This window comes from Stegodyphus dumicola, chromosome 5 (assembly GCF_044657685.1).
Source record: "Stegodyphus dumicola isolate Sdum_Otavi_A_Nest chromosome 5, ASM4465768v1".
NCBI lineage: Eukaryota > Metazoa > Arthropoda > Arachnida > Araneae > Eresidae > Stegodyphus > Stegodyphus dumicola.
In genome coordinates, this window is record NC_140772.1 from 1961936 (window position 1) to 1979968 (window position 18033).

Consider the following 18033-nt stretch of genomic DNA (forward strand, 5'->3'; position numbering starts at 1 on the left):
AAAAGCCAATGAAAATACTCCAAAAAAAGCATGGAAAAAATATTGAAAACCGAATGGAAAGAACACCAAAATCGCATGGAAAAAATACTAAAAAACCAATCGAAAATAACACAAAAATCGCATGGAAAAATACTAAAAATTCAATGGAAAAAATACCAAAAATCGCATGGAAAATATACTAAAATATTAATGGATAAAACAGCAAAAAACGCATGGAAAAAAATACTAAAAACCGATGGAAAAAAGCACCAAAAACGCATGGAAAAATACTAAAAAACCAATCGAAAAAACACCAAAAATCGCATGGAAAATACACCAAACACCGCATGGAAAAAATATTAAAAAATTAATGAAAATGCACCAAAAAACGCATGGAAAAAATTCTAAATAACCAATGGAAAAAACACCAAAAAATGCATGGAAAAAATACTAAAAAAGCAATGGAAAAAACACCAAAAAACGAATGGAAAAAATACTAAAAATCCAATGAAAATACTCCAAAAAAAGCATGGAAAAAATATTGAAAAACGAATGGAAAAATCACCAAAAAACGCATGGAAAAAATACTAAAAAACCAATCGAAAAGAACATGAAAAAAAGCATGGAAAAAATACTAAAAAATTAATGAAAAAGCACCAAAAAACGCATATAAGAAATACTAAATAACCAATGGAAAAGAACACCAAAAATCGCATGAAAAATATACTAAAAATTCAATGGAAAAAATACCAAAAAACGCATGGAAAATATACTAAAATATTAATAGAAAAAACAGCAAAAAACGCATGGAAAAAATACAAAAACCAATCGAAAAGAACACCAAAAACCGCATGGAAAAAATAGTAAAAATTCAATGGATAAAATACCAAAAACGCATGGAAAATATACTAAAATATTAATGGAAAAAACAGCAAAAAACGCATGGAAAAAATACTTAAAAACCGATGGAAAAAAGCAGCAAAATTGCATTGAAAAAATACTTAAAAACCAATTGAAAAAACACCAAAAATCGCATGGAAGAAACACCAAAAAACGCATGGAAAAAATACTAAAAAATTAACGAAAATGCACCAAAAAATGCATGGAAGAAATACTAAAAAACCAATGGAAAAAACACCAAAAGAACGCATGGAAAAAATACTAAAAAAATTAATGGTAAAATACTAAAAAACCAATGGAAAAAACACCAGAAAACGCATGGAAAAAATACTAAAAATCCAATGAAATTACTCCAAAAAACGCATGGAAGAAATACTGAAAACAATGGAAAAACACCAAAAAAGCATGGAAAAAATACTAAAAAACCAATCGAAAAGAACACCAAAAAACGCATGGAAAAATTACTAAAAAATTAATGAAAAAGCACCAACAAACGCATGGAAGAAATATTAAATAACCAAAGGAAAAACACCAAAAAAACGCATAGAAAAAGCACGAAAAATCCAATGAAAATACTTCAAAAAACGCATGGAAAAAATACTGAAAAACCAATGGAAAAAACACCAAAAAACGCATGGAAAAAATACTAAAAAAACAATCGAAAAGAACAATAAAAATCGCATGGAAAAAATACTAAAAATTCAATGGACAAAATACCAAAAACGCATGGAAAATATACTAAAATATTAATGGAAAAAACAGCAAAAAAACGCATGGAAAAAATACTAAAAACCAATCGAAAAAACACCAAAAATCGCATGGAAAAAACACAAAAGAACGCAAAAAAATTACTAAAAATTTAATGGAAAAAACACCAAAAAACGCATGGAAAAAATACTAAAAAAATTAATGGAAAAAACACTAAAACACCAATGGAAAAAACACCAAAAAACACATGAAAATATACTAAAAAACCAATCGAAAAGAACACCAAAAAACGCATGGAAAAAATACTAAAAAATTAATGAAAAAGCACCAAAAAAACGCATGCAAGAAATACTAAATAACCAATGGAAAAGAACACCAAAAATCGCATGGAAAAAATACTAAAAATTCAATGGAAAAAATACGAAAAAACGCATGGAAAATATACTAAAATATAAATGGAAAAAACAGCAAAAACGCATGGAAAAAATACTAAAAACCAATCAAAAAGAACACCAAAAATCGCATGGAAAAATAGTAAAAATTCCATGCAAAAAATACCAAAAAACGCATGGAAAATATACTAAAATATTAATGGAAAACACAGCAAAAAACGCATGGAAAAAATCCTTAAAAACCGATGGAAAAAAGCACCAAAAACGCATGGAAAATTTACTAAAATATTAATAGAAAAACAGCAAAAAACGCATGGAAAAAATACTAAAAAACCAACCGAAAAGAACACGAAAAAACGCACGGTAAAAATACTAAAAAATTAATGAAAAACCAACAAAAAACGCATGGAAGAAATACTAAATAGCCAAAGGAAAAAAAAAAAAAAACGCATAGAAAATATACTAAAAAAATTAATGGTAAAATACTAAAAAACGAATGGAAAAAACACCAAAAAACGCATGGAAAAAATACTAAAAATCCAATGAAAATACTCCAAAAAACGCATAGAAGAAATACTGAAAACAATGGAAAAACACCAAAAAAGCATGGAAAAAATACTAAAAAACCAATCGAAAAGAACACCAAAAAACGCATGGAAAAAATACTAAAAATTAATGAAAAAGCACCAACAAACGCATGGAAGAAATACTAAATAACCAAAGGAAAAACACCAAAAAAACGCATAGAAAAAGTACTAAAAATCCAATGAAAATACTTCAAAAAACGCATGGAAAAAATACTGAAAAACCAATGGAAAAAACACCAAAAAACGCATGGAAAAAATACTAAAAAAACAATCGAAAAGAACAATAAAAATCGCATGGAAAAAATACTAAAAATTCAATGGACAAAATACCAAAAACGCATGGAAAATATACTAAAATATTAATGGAAGAAACAGCAAAAAAACGCATGGAAAAAATACTAAAAACCAATCGAAAAAACACCAAAAATCGCATGGAAAAAACACCAAAAAACGCAAAAAAATTACTAAAAAATTAATGGAAAAAACACCAAAAAAAGGCATGGAAAAAATACTAAGAAAATTAATGGAAAAAATACTAAAACACCAATGGAAAAAACACCAAAAAACACATGGACAAAATACTAAAAAACCAATCGAAAAGAACAATAAAAATCGCATGGAAAAAATACTAAAAATTCAATGGAAAAAATACCAAAAACGCATGGAAAATATACTAAAATATTAATGGAAAAAACAGCAAAAAAGGCATGGAAAAAATACTAAAAACCAATCGAAAAAAGACAAAAATCGCATGGAAAATATAGTAAAAATTCAATGGAAAAACACCAAAAAACGCATGGAAAATATACTAAAATATTAATGGAAAACACAGCAAAAAACGCATGGAAAAATACTTAAAAACCGATGGAAAAAAAGCAACAAAATCGCATGGAAAAATACTAAAAATCCAATCGAAAAAACACCAAAAACGCATGGAAAATTTACTAAAATATTAATAGAAAAACAGCAAAAAACGCATGGAAAAAAACTTAAAAACCAATGGAAAAAACACCAAAAAACGCATGGAAAAAATACTAAAAAACCAACCGAAAAGAACACGAAAAAACGCATGGTAAAAATACTAAAAATTAATGAAAAAGCACCAAAAAACGCATGGAAGAAATACTAAATAACCAATGGAAAAGAACACCAAAAATCGCATGGAAAATATACTAAAAATTCAATGGAAAAAATACCAAAAAACGCATGGAAAATATACTAAAATAATAATGGAAAAAACAGCAAAAAACGCATGGAAAAAATACTAAAAACCAATCGAAAAGAACACCAAAAATCCCATGGAAAAAATAGTAAAAATTCAATGGAAAAAATACCAAAAACGCATGGAAAAATACTAAAAATCCAATGAAAATACTCCAAAAAACGAATGGAAAAAATACTGAAAACCCAATGGAAAAAACACCAAAAACGCATGGAAAACATACTAAAAAACCAATCGAAAAGAACACCAAAAAACGCAAGGAAAGGATACTAAAAATTTAATGAAAAAGCACCAAAAAAAAGCATGGAAGAAATACTAAGTAACCAATTAAAAAAACACCAAAAAACGCATGGAAAAAATACTAAAAAATTAATGGAAAAAGTACTAAAAAAACTAAAGGAAAAAACACCAAAAAACGCATGGAAAAAATACCAAAAATCCAATGAAAATACTCCAAAAAAAGCATGGAAAAAATATTGAAAAACGAATGGAAAGAACACCAAAATCGCATGGAAAAAATACTAAAAAACCAATCGAAAATAACACAAAAATCGCATGGAAAAATACTAAAAATTCAATGGAAAAAATACGAAAAATCGCATGGAAAATATACTAAAATATTAATGGATAAAACAGCAAAAAACGCATGGATAAAATACTAAAAACCGATGGAAAAAAGCACCAAAAACGCATGGAAAAATAATAAAAAACCAATCGAAAAAACACCAAAAATCGCATGGAAAATACACCAAACACCGCATGGAAAAAATATTAAAAAATTAATGAAAATGCACCAAAAAACGCATGGAAAAAATTCTAAATAACCAATGGAAAAAACACCAAAAAATGCATGGAAAAAATACTAAAAAACCAATGGAAAAAATACCAAAAAACGAATGGAAAAAATACTAAAAATCCAATGAAAATACTCCAAAAAAAGCATGGAAAAAATATTGAAAAACGAATGAAAAAAACACCAAAATCGCATGAAAAAAATATTAAAAAAGCAATCGAAAATAACACCAAAAATAGCATGAAAAAAATACTAAAAATTCAACGGAAAAAATACCAAAAAACGCATGGAAAATATACTAAAAAATAATGGAAAAAATTCTTAAAAACCGATGCAAAAAAAGCGACAAAAACGCATGGAAAAAATAGTAAAAATTCAATGGAAAAAATACCAAAAAACGCATGGAAAATTTACTGAAATATTAATAGAAAAACAGAAAAAACGCATGGAAAAAAACTTAAAAACCAATGGAAAAATCACCACAAAACGCATGCAAAACATACTAAAAAACCAATCGAAAAGAACACGAAAAAAAGCATGGAAAAAATACTAAAAAATTAATGAAAAAGCACCAAAAACGCATGGAAGAAATACTTAAAAACCGATGGAAAAAAGCACAAAAACGCATTGAAAAAATACTAAAAAACCAAATGAAAAAACACCAAAAATCGCATGGAAGAAACACCAAAAAACGCATGGAAAAAATACTAAAAAATTAATGAAAAAGCACCAAAAAACGCATGGAAGAAATACTAAATAACCAATGGAAAAGAACACCAAAATCGCATGGAAAATATACTAAAAATTCAATGGAAAAAATACCAAAAAACGCATGGAAAATATACTAAAATATTAATGGAAAAAACAGCAAAAAACCCATGGAAAAAATACTAAAAACCAATCGATAAGAACACCAAAAATCCCATGGAAAAAATAGTAAACATTCAATGGAAAAAATACCAAAAACGCATGGAAAAATACTAAAAATCCAATGAAAATACTCCAAAAAACGAATGGAAAAATACTGAAAACCCAATGGAAAAAACACCAAAAACGCATGGAAAACATACTAAAAAACCAATCGAAAAAAACACCAAAAAACGCAAGGAAAGGATACTAAAAATTTAATGAAAAAGCACCAAAAAAAGCATGGAAGAAATACTAAATAACCAATTAAAAAACACCAAAAAACGCATGGAAAAAATACTAAAAAATTAATGGAAAAATTACTAAAAAACTAAAGGAAAAAACACCAAAAAACGCATGGAAAAAATACTAAAAAGCCAATGAAAATACTCCAAAAAAAGCATGGAAAAATTATTGAAAAACGAATGGAAAGAACACCAAAATCGCATGGAAAAAATACTAAAAAACCAATCGAAAATAACACAAAAATCGCATGGAAAAATACTAAAAATTCAATGGAAAAAATACCAAAAATCGCATGGAAAATATACTAAAATATTAATGGAAAAAACACCAAAAAACGCATGGAAAAAATACTAAAAAATCAATCGAAAAGAACAAGAAAAAAAGCATGGAAAAAATACTAAAATATTAATGAAAAAGCACCAAAAAACGCATGGAAGAAATACTAAATAACCAATGGAAAAGAACACCAAAAATCGCATGAAAAATATACTAAAAATTCAATGGAAAAAATACCAAAAAACGCATGGAAAGTATACTAAAATATTAATGGAAAAAACAGCAAGAAACGCATGGAAAAAATACTAAAAACCAAACGAAAATAACACCAAAAATCGCATGGAAAAAATAATAAAAATTCAATGGAAAAAATACCAAAAACGCATGGAAAATATACTAAAATATTAATGGAAAAAACAGCAAAAACGCATGGAAAAAATACTTAAAAACCGATGGAAAAAGCACCAAAAACGCATTGAAAAAATACTAAAAAACCAAATGAAAAAACACCAAAAATCGCATAGAAGAAACACCAAAAAACGCATGGAAAAAATACTAAAAAATTAATGAAAAAGCACCAAAAAACGCATGGAAGAAATACTAAATAACCAATGGAAAAGAACACCAAAAATCGCATGGAAAATATACTAAAAATTCAATGGAAAAAATACCAAAAAACGCATGGAAAATATACTAAAATATTAATGGAAAAAACAGCAAAAAACCCATGGAAAAAATACTAAAAACCAATCGAATAGAACACCAAAAATCCCATGGAAAAAATAGTAAACATTCAATGGAAAAAATACCAAAAACGCATGGAAAAATACTAAAAATCCAATGAAAATACTCCAAAAAACGCATGGAAAAATACTGAAAACCCAATGGAAAAAACACCAAAAACGCATGGAAAACATACTAAAAAACCAATCGAAAAGAACACCAAAAAACGCAAGGAAAGGATACTAAAAATTTAATGAAAAAGCACCAAAAAAAGCATGGAAGAAATACTAAATAACCAATTAAAAAACACCAAAAAACGCATGGAAAAAATACTAAAAAATTAATGGAAAAATTACTAAAAAACTAAAGGAAAAAACACCAAAAAACGCATGGAAAATATACTAAAAAGCCAATGAAAATACTCCAAAAAAAGCATGGAAAAAATATTGAAAAACGAATGGAAACAACACCAAAATCGCATGGAAAAAGTACTAAAAAACCAATCGAAAATAACACAAAAATCGCATGGAAAAATACTAAAAATTCAATGGAAAAAATACCAAAAATCGCATGGAAAATATACTAAAATATTAATGGATAAAACAGCAAAAAACGCATGGAACAAAATACTAAAAACCGATGGAAAAAAGCACCAAAAACGCATGGAAAAATACTAAAAAACCAATCGAAAAAACACCAAAAATCGCATGGAAAATACACCAAACACCGCATAAAAAAAATATTAAAAAATTAATGAAAATGCACCAAAAAAAGCATGGAAAAAATTCTAAATAACCAATGGAAAAAACACCAAAAAATGCATGGAAATAATACTAAAAAACCAATGGAAAAAACACCAAAAAACGAATGGAAAAAATACTAAAAATCCAATGAAAATACTCCAAAAAAAGCATGGAAAAAATATTGAAAAACGAATGGAAAAATCACCAAAAAACGCATACTAAAAAATTAACGAAAATGCACCAAAAAATGCATGGAAGAAATACTAAAAAACCAATGGAAAAAACACCAAAACAACGCATGGAAAAAATACTAAAAAAATTAATGGTAAAATACTAAAAAACCAATGGAAAAAACACCAGAAAACGCATGGAAAAAATACTAAAAATCCAATGAAATTACTCCAAAAAACGCATGGAAGAAATACTGAAAACAATGGAAAAACACCAAAAAAGCATGGAAAAAATACTAAAAAACCAATCGAAAAGAACACCAAAAAACGCATGGAAAAAATACTAAAAAATTAATGAAAATGCACCAACAAACGCATGGAAGAAATACTAAATAACCAAAGGAAAAACACCAAAAAAACGCATAGAAAAAGTACGAAAAATCCAATGAAAATACTTCAAAAAACGTATGGAAAAAATACTGAAAAACCAATGGAAAAAACACCAAAAAACGCATGGAAAAAATACTAAAAAAACAATCGAAAAGAACAATAAAAATCGCATGGAAAAAATACTAAAAATTCAATGGACAAAGTACCAAAAACGCATGGAAAATATACTAAAATATTAATGGAAAAAACAGCAAAAAAACGCATGGAAAAAATACTAAAAACCAATCGAAAAAACACCAAAAATCGCATGGAAAAAACACCAAAAAACGCAAAAAAATTACTAAAAAATTAATGGAAAAAACACCAAAAAAACGCATGGAAAAAATACTCAAAAAATTAATGGAAAAAATACTAAAACACCAATGGAAAAAACACCAAAAAACGCATGAAAAAATACTAAAAAACCAATCGAAAAGAACACCAAAAAACGCATGGAAAAAATACTAAAAAATTAATGAAAAAACACCAAAAAAACGCATGCAAGAAATACTAAAAACCAATCAAAAAGAACACCAAAAATCGCATGGAAAAATAGTAAAAATTCCATGCAAAATATACCAAAAACGCATGGAAAATATACTAAAATATTAATGGAAAACACAGCAAAAAACGCATGGAAAAAATCCTTAAAAACCGATGGAAAAAAGCACCAAAAACGCATGGAAAATTTACTAAAATATTAATAGAAAACAGCAAAAAACGCATGAAAAAAAAACTTAAAAACCAATGGAAAAAACACCAAAAAACGCATGGAAAAAATACTAAAAAACCAACCGAAAAGAACACGAAAAAACGCATGGTAAAAATACTAAAAAATTAATGAAAAACCAACAAAAAACGCATGGAAGAAATACTAAATAGCCAAAGGAAAAAACACCAAAAAAACGCATGGAAAAAATACTAAAAAAATTAATGGTAAAATACTAAAAAACCAATGGAAAAAACACCAAAAAACGCATGGAAAAAATACTAAAAATCCAATGAAAATACTCCAAAAAACGAATGGAAAAAATACTGAAAACCCAATGGAAAAAACACCAAAAACGCATGGAAAACATACTAAAAAACCAATCGAAAAGAACACCAAAAAACGCAAGGAAAGGATACTAAAAATTTAATGAAAAAGCACCAAAAAAAGCATGGAAGAAATACTAAGTAACCAATTAAAAAAACACCAAAAAACGCATGGAAAAAATACTAAAAAATTAATGGAAAAAGTACTAAGAAAACTAAAGGAAAAAACACCAAAAAACGCATGGAAAAAATACCAAAAATCCAATGAAAATACTCCAAAAAAAGCATGGAAAAAATATTGAAAAACGAATGGAAAGAACACCAAAATCGCATGGAAAATATACTAAAAAACCAATCGAAAATAACACAAAAATCGCATGGAAAAATACTAAAAATTCAATGGAAAAAATACGAAAAATCGCATGGAAAAATACTAAAAATTCAATGGAAAAAATACGAAAAATCGCATGGAAAATATACTAAAATATTAATGGATAAAACAGCAAAAAACGCATGGAAAAAAATACTAAAAACCGATGGAAAAAAGCACCAAAAACGCATGGAAAAATACTAAAAAACCAATCGAAAAAACACCAAAAATCGCATGGAAAATACACCAAACACCGCATGGAAAAAATATTAAAAAATTAATGAAAATGCACCAAAAAACGCATGGAAAAAATTCTAAATAACCAATGGAAAAAACACCAAAAAATGCATGGAAAAAATACTAAAAAACCAATGGAAAAAACACCAAAAAACGAATGGAAAAAATACTAAAAATCCAATGAAAATACTCCAAAAAAAGCATGGAAAAAATATTGAAAAACGAATGGAAAAATCACCAAAAAACGCATGGAAAATATACTAAAAAACCAATCGAAAAGAACACGAAAAAAAGCATGGAAAAAATACTAAAATATTAATGAAAAAGCACCAAAAAACGCATGGAAGAAATACTAAATAACCAATGGAAAAGAACACCAAAAATCGCATGGAAAATATACTAAAAATTCAATGGAAAAAATACCAAAAAACGCATGGAAAATATACTAAAATATTAATGGAAAAAACAGCAAAAAACGCATGGAAAAAATACTAAAAACCAATCGAAAAGAACACCAAAAACCGCATGGAAAAAATAGTAAAAATTCAATGGATAAAATACCAAAAACGCATGGAAAATATACTAAAATATTAATGGAAAAAACAGCAAAAAACGCATGGAAAAAATACTTAAAAACCGATGGAAAAAAGCAGCAAAATTGCATTGAAAAAATACTTAAAAACCAATTGAAAAAACACCAAAAATCGCATGGAAGAATCACCAAAAAACGCATGGAAAAAATACTAAAAAATTAACGAAAATGCACCAAAAAATGCATGGAAGAAATACTAAAAAACCAATGGAAAAAACACCAAAAGAACGCATGGAAAAAATACTAAAAAAATTAATGGTAAAATACTAAAAAACCAATGGAAAAAACACCAGAAAACGCATGGAAAAAATACTAAAAATCCAATGAAAATACTCCAAAAAAAGCATGGAAAAAATATTGAAAAACGAATGGAAAAATCACCAAAAAAGCATGGAAAAAATACTAAAAAACCAATCGAAAAGAACACCAAAAAACGCATGGAAAAAATACTAAAAAATTAATGAAAAAGCACCAACAAGCGCATGGAAGAAATACTAAATAACCAAAGGAAAAACACCAAAAAAACGCATAGAAAAAGTACGAAAAATCCAATGAAAATACTTCAAAAAACGTATGGAAAAAATACTGAAAAACCAATGGAAAATCACCAAAAAACGCATGGAAAAAATACTAAAAAAACAATCGAAAAGAACAATAAAAATCGCATGGAAGAAATACTAAAAATTCAATGGACAAAATACCAAAAACGCATGGAAAATATACTAAAATATTAATGGAAAAAACAGCAAAAAAACGCATGGAAAAAATACTAAAAACCAATCGAAAAAACACCAAAAATCGCATGGAAAAAACACCAAAAAACGCAAAAAAATTACTAAAAAATTAATGGAAAAAACACCAAAAAAACGCATGGAAAAAATACTAAAAAATTAATGGAAAAAATACTAAAACACCAATGGAAAAAACACCAAAAAACGCATGAAAAAATACTAAAAAACCAATCGAAAAGAACACCAAAGAACGCATGGAAAAAATACTAAAAAATTAATGAAAAAACACCAAAAAAACGCATGCAAGAAATACTAAATAACCAATGGAAAAGAACACCAAAAATCGCATGGAAAAAATACTAAAAATTCAATGGAAAAAATACGAAAAAACGCATGGAAAATATACTAAAATATAAATGGAAAAAACAGCAAAAACGCATGGAAAAAATACTAAAAACCAATCAAAAAGAACACCAAAAATCGCATGGAAAAATAGTAAAAATTCCATGCAAAAAATACCAAAAAACGCATGGAAAATATACTAAAATATTAATGGAAAACACAGCAAAAAACGCATGGAAAAAATCCTTAAAAACCGATGGAAAAAAGCACCAAAAACGCATGGAAAATTTACTAAAATATTAATAGAAAGACAGCAAAGAACGCATGAAAAAAAAACTTAAAAACCAATGGAAAAAACACCAAAAAACGCATGGAAAAAATACTAAAAAACCAACCGAAAAGAACACGAAAAACGCATGGTAAAAATACTAAAAAATTAATGAAAAACCAACAAAAAACGCATGGAAGAAATACTAAATAGCCAAAGGAAAAAACACCAAAAAAACGCATAGAAAAAATACTAAAAAAATTAATGGTAAAATACTAAAAAACCAATGGAAAAAACACCAAAAAACGCATGGAAAAAATACTAAAAATCCAATGAAAATACTCCAAAAAACGCATGGAAAAAATACTGAAAACAATGGAAAAACACCAAAAACGCATGGAAAAAATACTAAAAAACCAATCGAAAAGAACACCAAAAAACGCATGGAAAAAATACTACAAAATTAATGAAAAAGCACCAACAAACACATGGAAGAAATACTAAATAACCAAAAGAAAAAACACCAAAAAAACGCATAGAAAAAATACGAAAAATCCAATGAAAATACTCCAAAAAACGCATGGAAAAAATACTAAAAACCAATCGAAAAAACACCAAAAATCCCATGGAAAAAACACCAAAAAACGCAAAAAAAATTACTAAAAAATTAATGGAAAAAACACCAAAAAAACGCATGGAAAAAATACTAAGAAAATTAATGGAAAAAATACTAAAACACCAATGGAAAAAACACCAAAAAACACATGGACAAAATACTAAAAAACCAATCGAAAAGTAGAATAAAAATCGCATGGAAAAAATACTAAAAATTCAATGAAAAAATACCAAAAACGCATGGAAAATATACTAAAATATTAATGGAAAAAACAGCAAAAAAGGCATGGAAAAAATACTAAAAACCAATCGAAAAAAGACAAAAATCGCATGGAAAATATAGTAAAAATTCAATGGAAAAAGTACCAAAAAACGCATGGAAAATATACTAAAATATTAATGGAAAACACAGCAAAAAACGCATGGAAAAGTACTTAAAAACCGATGGAAAAAAAGCAACAAAAACGCATGGAAAAATACTAAAAATCCAATCGAAAAAACACCAAAAACGCATGGAAACTTTACTAAAATATTAATAGAAAAACAGCAAAAAACGCATGGAAAAAAACTTAAAAACCAATGGAAAAAACACCAAAAAACGCATGGAAAAAATACTAAAAAACCAACCGAAAAGAACACGAAAAAACGCATGGTAAAAATACTAAAAATTAATGAAAAAGCACCAAAAAACGCATGGAAGAAATACTAAATAACCAATGGAAAAGAACACCAAAAATCGCATGGAAAATATACTAAAAATTCAATGGAAAAAATACCAAAAAACGCATGGAAAATATACTAGAATAATAATGGAAAAAACAGCAAAAAACGCATGGAAAAAATACTAAAAACCAATCGAAAAGAACACCAAAAATCCCATGGAAAAAATAGTAAAAATTCAATGGAAAAAATACCAAAAACGCATGGAAAAATACTAAAAATCCAATGAAAATACTCCAAAAAACGAATGGAAAAAATACTGAAAACCCAATGGAAAAAACACCAAAAACGCATGGAAAACATACTAAAAAACCAATCGAAAAGAACACCAAAAAACGCAAGGAAAGGATACTAAAAATTTAATGAAAAAGCACCAAAAAAAAAGCATGGAAGAAATACTAAGTAACCAATTAAAAAAACACCAAAAAACGCATGGAAAAAATACTAAAAAGTTAATGGAAAAAGTACTAAAAAAACTAAAGGAAAAAACACCAAAAACGCATGGAAAAAATACCAAAAATCCAATGAAAATACTCCAAAAAAAGCATGGAAAAAATATTGAAAAACGAATGGAAAGAACACCAAAATCGCATGGAAAATATACTAAAAAACCAATCGAAAATAACACAAAAATCGCATGGAAAAATACTAAAAATTCAATGGAAAATATACGAAAAATCGCATGGAAAATATACTAAAATATTAATGGATAAAACAGCAAAAAACGCATGGAAAAAAATACTAAAAACCGATGGAAAAAAGCACCAAAAACGCATGGAAAAATACTAAAAAACCAATCGAAAAAACACCAAAAATCGCATGGAAAATACACCAAACACCGCATGGAAAAAATATTAAAAAATTAATGAAAATGCACCAAAAAACGCATGGAAAAAATTCTAAATAACCAATGGAAAAAACACCAAAAAATGCATGGAAAAAATACTAAAAAACCAATGGAAAAAATACCAAAAAACGAATGGAAAAAATACTAAAAATCCAATGAAAATACTCCAAAAAAAGCATGGAAAAAATATTGAAAAACGAATGAAAAAAACACCAAACTCGCATGAAAAAAATATTAAAAAAGCAATCGAAAATAACACCAAAAATCGCATGGAAAAAATACTAAAAATTCAACGGAAAAAATACCAAAAAACGCATGGAAAATATACTAAAAAATAATGGAAAAAATTCTTAAAAACCGATGCAAAAAAAGCGACAAAAACGCATGGAAAAAATAGTAAAAATTCAATGGAAAAAATACCAAAAAACGCATGGAAAATTTACTGAAATATTAATAGAAAAACAGAAAAAACGCATGGAAAAAAACTTAAAAACCAATGGAAAAGTCACCAAAAAACGCATGGAAAACATACTAAAAAACCAATCGAAAAGAACACGAAAAAAAGCATGGAAAAAATACTAAAAAATTAATGAAAAAGCACCAAAAGCGCATGGAAGAAATACTTAAAAACCGATGGAAAAAAGCACCAAAAACGCATTGAAAATATACTAAAAAACCAATTGAAAATACACCAAAAATCGCATGGAAGAAACACCAAAAAACGCATGGAAAATTTACTAAAATATTAATAGAAAAACAGCAAAAAACGCATGGAAAAAAAACTTAAAAACCAATGGAAAAAACACCAAAAAACGCATGGAAAAAATACTAAAAAACCAACCGAAAAGAACACGAAAAAACGCATGGTAAAAATACTAAAAAATTAATGAAAAAGCAACAAAAAACGCATGGAAGAAATACTAAATAACCAAAGGAAAGAACACCAAAAAAACGCATAGAAAAAATACAAAAAAAATTAATGGTAAAATAATAAAAAACCAATGGAAAAAACACCAGAAAACGCATGGAAAAAATACTAAAAATCCAATGAAATTACTCCAAAAAACGCATGGAAAAAATACTCAAAACAATGGAAAAACACCAAAAAAGCATGGAAAAAATTCTAAAAAACCAATCGAAAAGAACACCAAAAAACGCATGGAAAAAATACTAAAAAATTAATGATAAATCACCAACAAACGCATGGAAGAAATACTAAATAACCAAAGGAAAAACACCAAAAAAACGCATAGAAAAAATACGAAAAATCCAATGAAAATACTCCAAAAAACGCATGGAAAATATACTAAAATATTAATGGATAAAACAGCAAAAAACGCATGGAAAAAATACTAAAAACCAATCGAAAAGAACAGGAAAATTCGCATGGAAAAAATAGTAAAAGTTCAATGGAAAATATACCATAAAACGCATGGAAAATATACTAAAATATTAATGGAAAACACAGCAAAAAACTTATGGAAATAATACTTAAAAACCGATGGCAAAAAGTACGAAAACGATAGGAAAAATACTAAAAAACCAATCGAAAAAACACCAAAAATCGCATGGAAAAAACACCAAAAAACGCATGGAAAAATTACTAAAAAAATTAATGGAAAAATACAAAAAAACCAATCGAAAAAACACCAAAAACGCATGGAAAAATACTAAAAATCCAATGAAAATACTCCAAAAAACGCATGGAAAAAATACTGAAAATCCAATGGAAAAAACACCAAAAAACGCATGGAAAAAATACTAAAAAACCAATGGAAAAAACACCGAAAAACGCATGGAAAAAATACTAAAAATCCAATGAAAATACTCCAAAAAAAGCATGGAAAAAATATTGAAAAACGAATGGAAAAAACCCCAAAATCGCATGGAAAAAATACTAAAAAACCGATCGAAAATAACACCAAAAATCGCATGGAAAGAAATACAAAAAATTCAATGGAAAAAATACCAAAAAACGCATGGAAAATATACTAAAATATTAATGGATAAAACAGCAAAAAACGCATGGAAAAAGTACTAAAAACCAATCGAAAAGAACAGCAAAATTCGCATGGAAAAAATAGTAAAAATTCAATGGAAAATATACCATAAAACGCATGGAAAATATACTAAAATATTAATGGAAATCACAGCAAAAAACGTATGGAAAAAATACTTAAAAACCGATGGCAAAAAGTACGAAAACGCAAGGAAAAATACTAAAAAAACCAATCGAAAAAACACCAAAAATCGCATGGAAAAAACACCAAAAAACGCATGGAAAAATTACTAAAAATTAATGAAAAAGCACCAAAAAACGCATGGAAGAAATACTAAAAGACCAAAGGAAAAAACACCAAATAAACGCATGGAAATATATTAAAAAATTAATGGAAAAATACAAAAAAACCAATGGAAAAAACACCAAAAACGCATGGAAAAATACTAAAAATCCAATGAAAATACTCAAAAAATCGCATGGAAAAAATACTGAAAAACCAATGGAAAAAACACCAAAAAACGCACGGAAAAAATACTAAAAACCAATCGAAAAGAACAATAAAAATCGCATGGAAAAAATACTAAAAATTCAATGGAAAAAATACCAAAAAACGCATGGAAAATATACTAAAATATTAATTGAAAAAACAGCAAAAAACACATGGAAAAAAAACTTAAAAACCAATGGAAAAAACACAAAAAAACGCATGGAAAAAATACTAAAAAACCAATCGAAAAGAACAAGAAAAAAAGCATGCAAAAAATACTAAAAAATTAATGAAAAAGCACCAAAAAACGCATGGAAGAAATACTAAATAAGCAATGGAAAAGAACCCCAAAAATCGCATGAAAAATATACTAAATATTCAATGGAAAAAATACCAAAAAACGCATGGAAAGTATACTAAAATATTAATGGAAAAAACAGCAAGAAACGCATGGAAAAAATACTAAAAACCAATCGAAAATAACACCAAAAATCGCATGGAAAAAATAGTAAAAATTCAATGGAAAAAATACCAAAAACGCATGGAAAATATACCAAAATATTAATGGAAAAAACAGCAAAAACGCATGGAAAAAATACTTAAACCCGATGGAAAAAAGCACCAAAAACGCATTGAAAAAATACTAAAAAACCAATTGAAAAAACACCAAAAATCGCATGGAAGAAACACCAAAAAACGCATGGAAAAAACACTAAAAAATTAATGAAAAAGCACCAAAAAACGCATGGAAGAAATACCAAAAAACCAATGGAAAAAACACCAAAAAAACGCATGGAAAAAATACTAAAAAAATTAATGGTAAAATACTAAAAACCAATGGAAAAAACACCAAAAAACGCATGGAAAAATACTAAAAATCCATTAAAAATACTCCAAAAAACGCATGGAAAAAATAATGAAAACAATGGAGAAACACCAAAAACGCATGGAAAAAATACTAAAAAACCAATCGAAAAGAACACCAAAAAACGCATGGAAAAATACTAAAAAATTAATGAAAAAGCACCAACAAACGCATGGAAGAAATACTAAATAACCAAAGGAAAAAACACCAAAAAAACGCATAGAAAATATACGAAAAATCCATTGAAAATACTCCAAAAAGCGCATGGAAAAAATACTGAAAAACCAATGGAAAAAACACCAAAAAACACATGGATAAAATACTAAAAAACCAATTGAAAAGAACAATAAAAATCGCATGGAAAAAATACTAAAAGTTCAAAGGAAAATATACCATAAAACGCATGGAAAATATACTAAAATATTAATGGAAAAAACAGCAAAAAAACGCATGGAAAAAATACTAAAAATCCAATCGAAAAGAACACCAAAAAACGCATGGAAAAAATACTACAAAATTAATGAAAAAGCACTAACAAACGCATGGAAGAAATACTAAAAAACCAAAGGAAAAAACACCAAAAAAACGCATAGAAAAAATACGAAAAATCCAATGAAAATACTCCAAAAAACGCATGGATAAAATACTGTAAAACCAATGGAAAAAACACCAAAAAACGCATGGAAAAATACTAAACAATCGAAAAGAACAATAAAAATCGCATGGAAAAAATACTAAAAATTGAATGGACAAAATACCAAAAACGCATGGAAAATATACTAAAATATTAATGGAAAAAACAGCAAAAAAACGCATGGAAAAAATACTAAAAACCAATCGAAAAAACA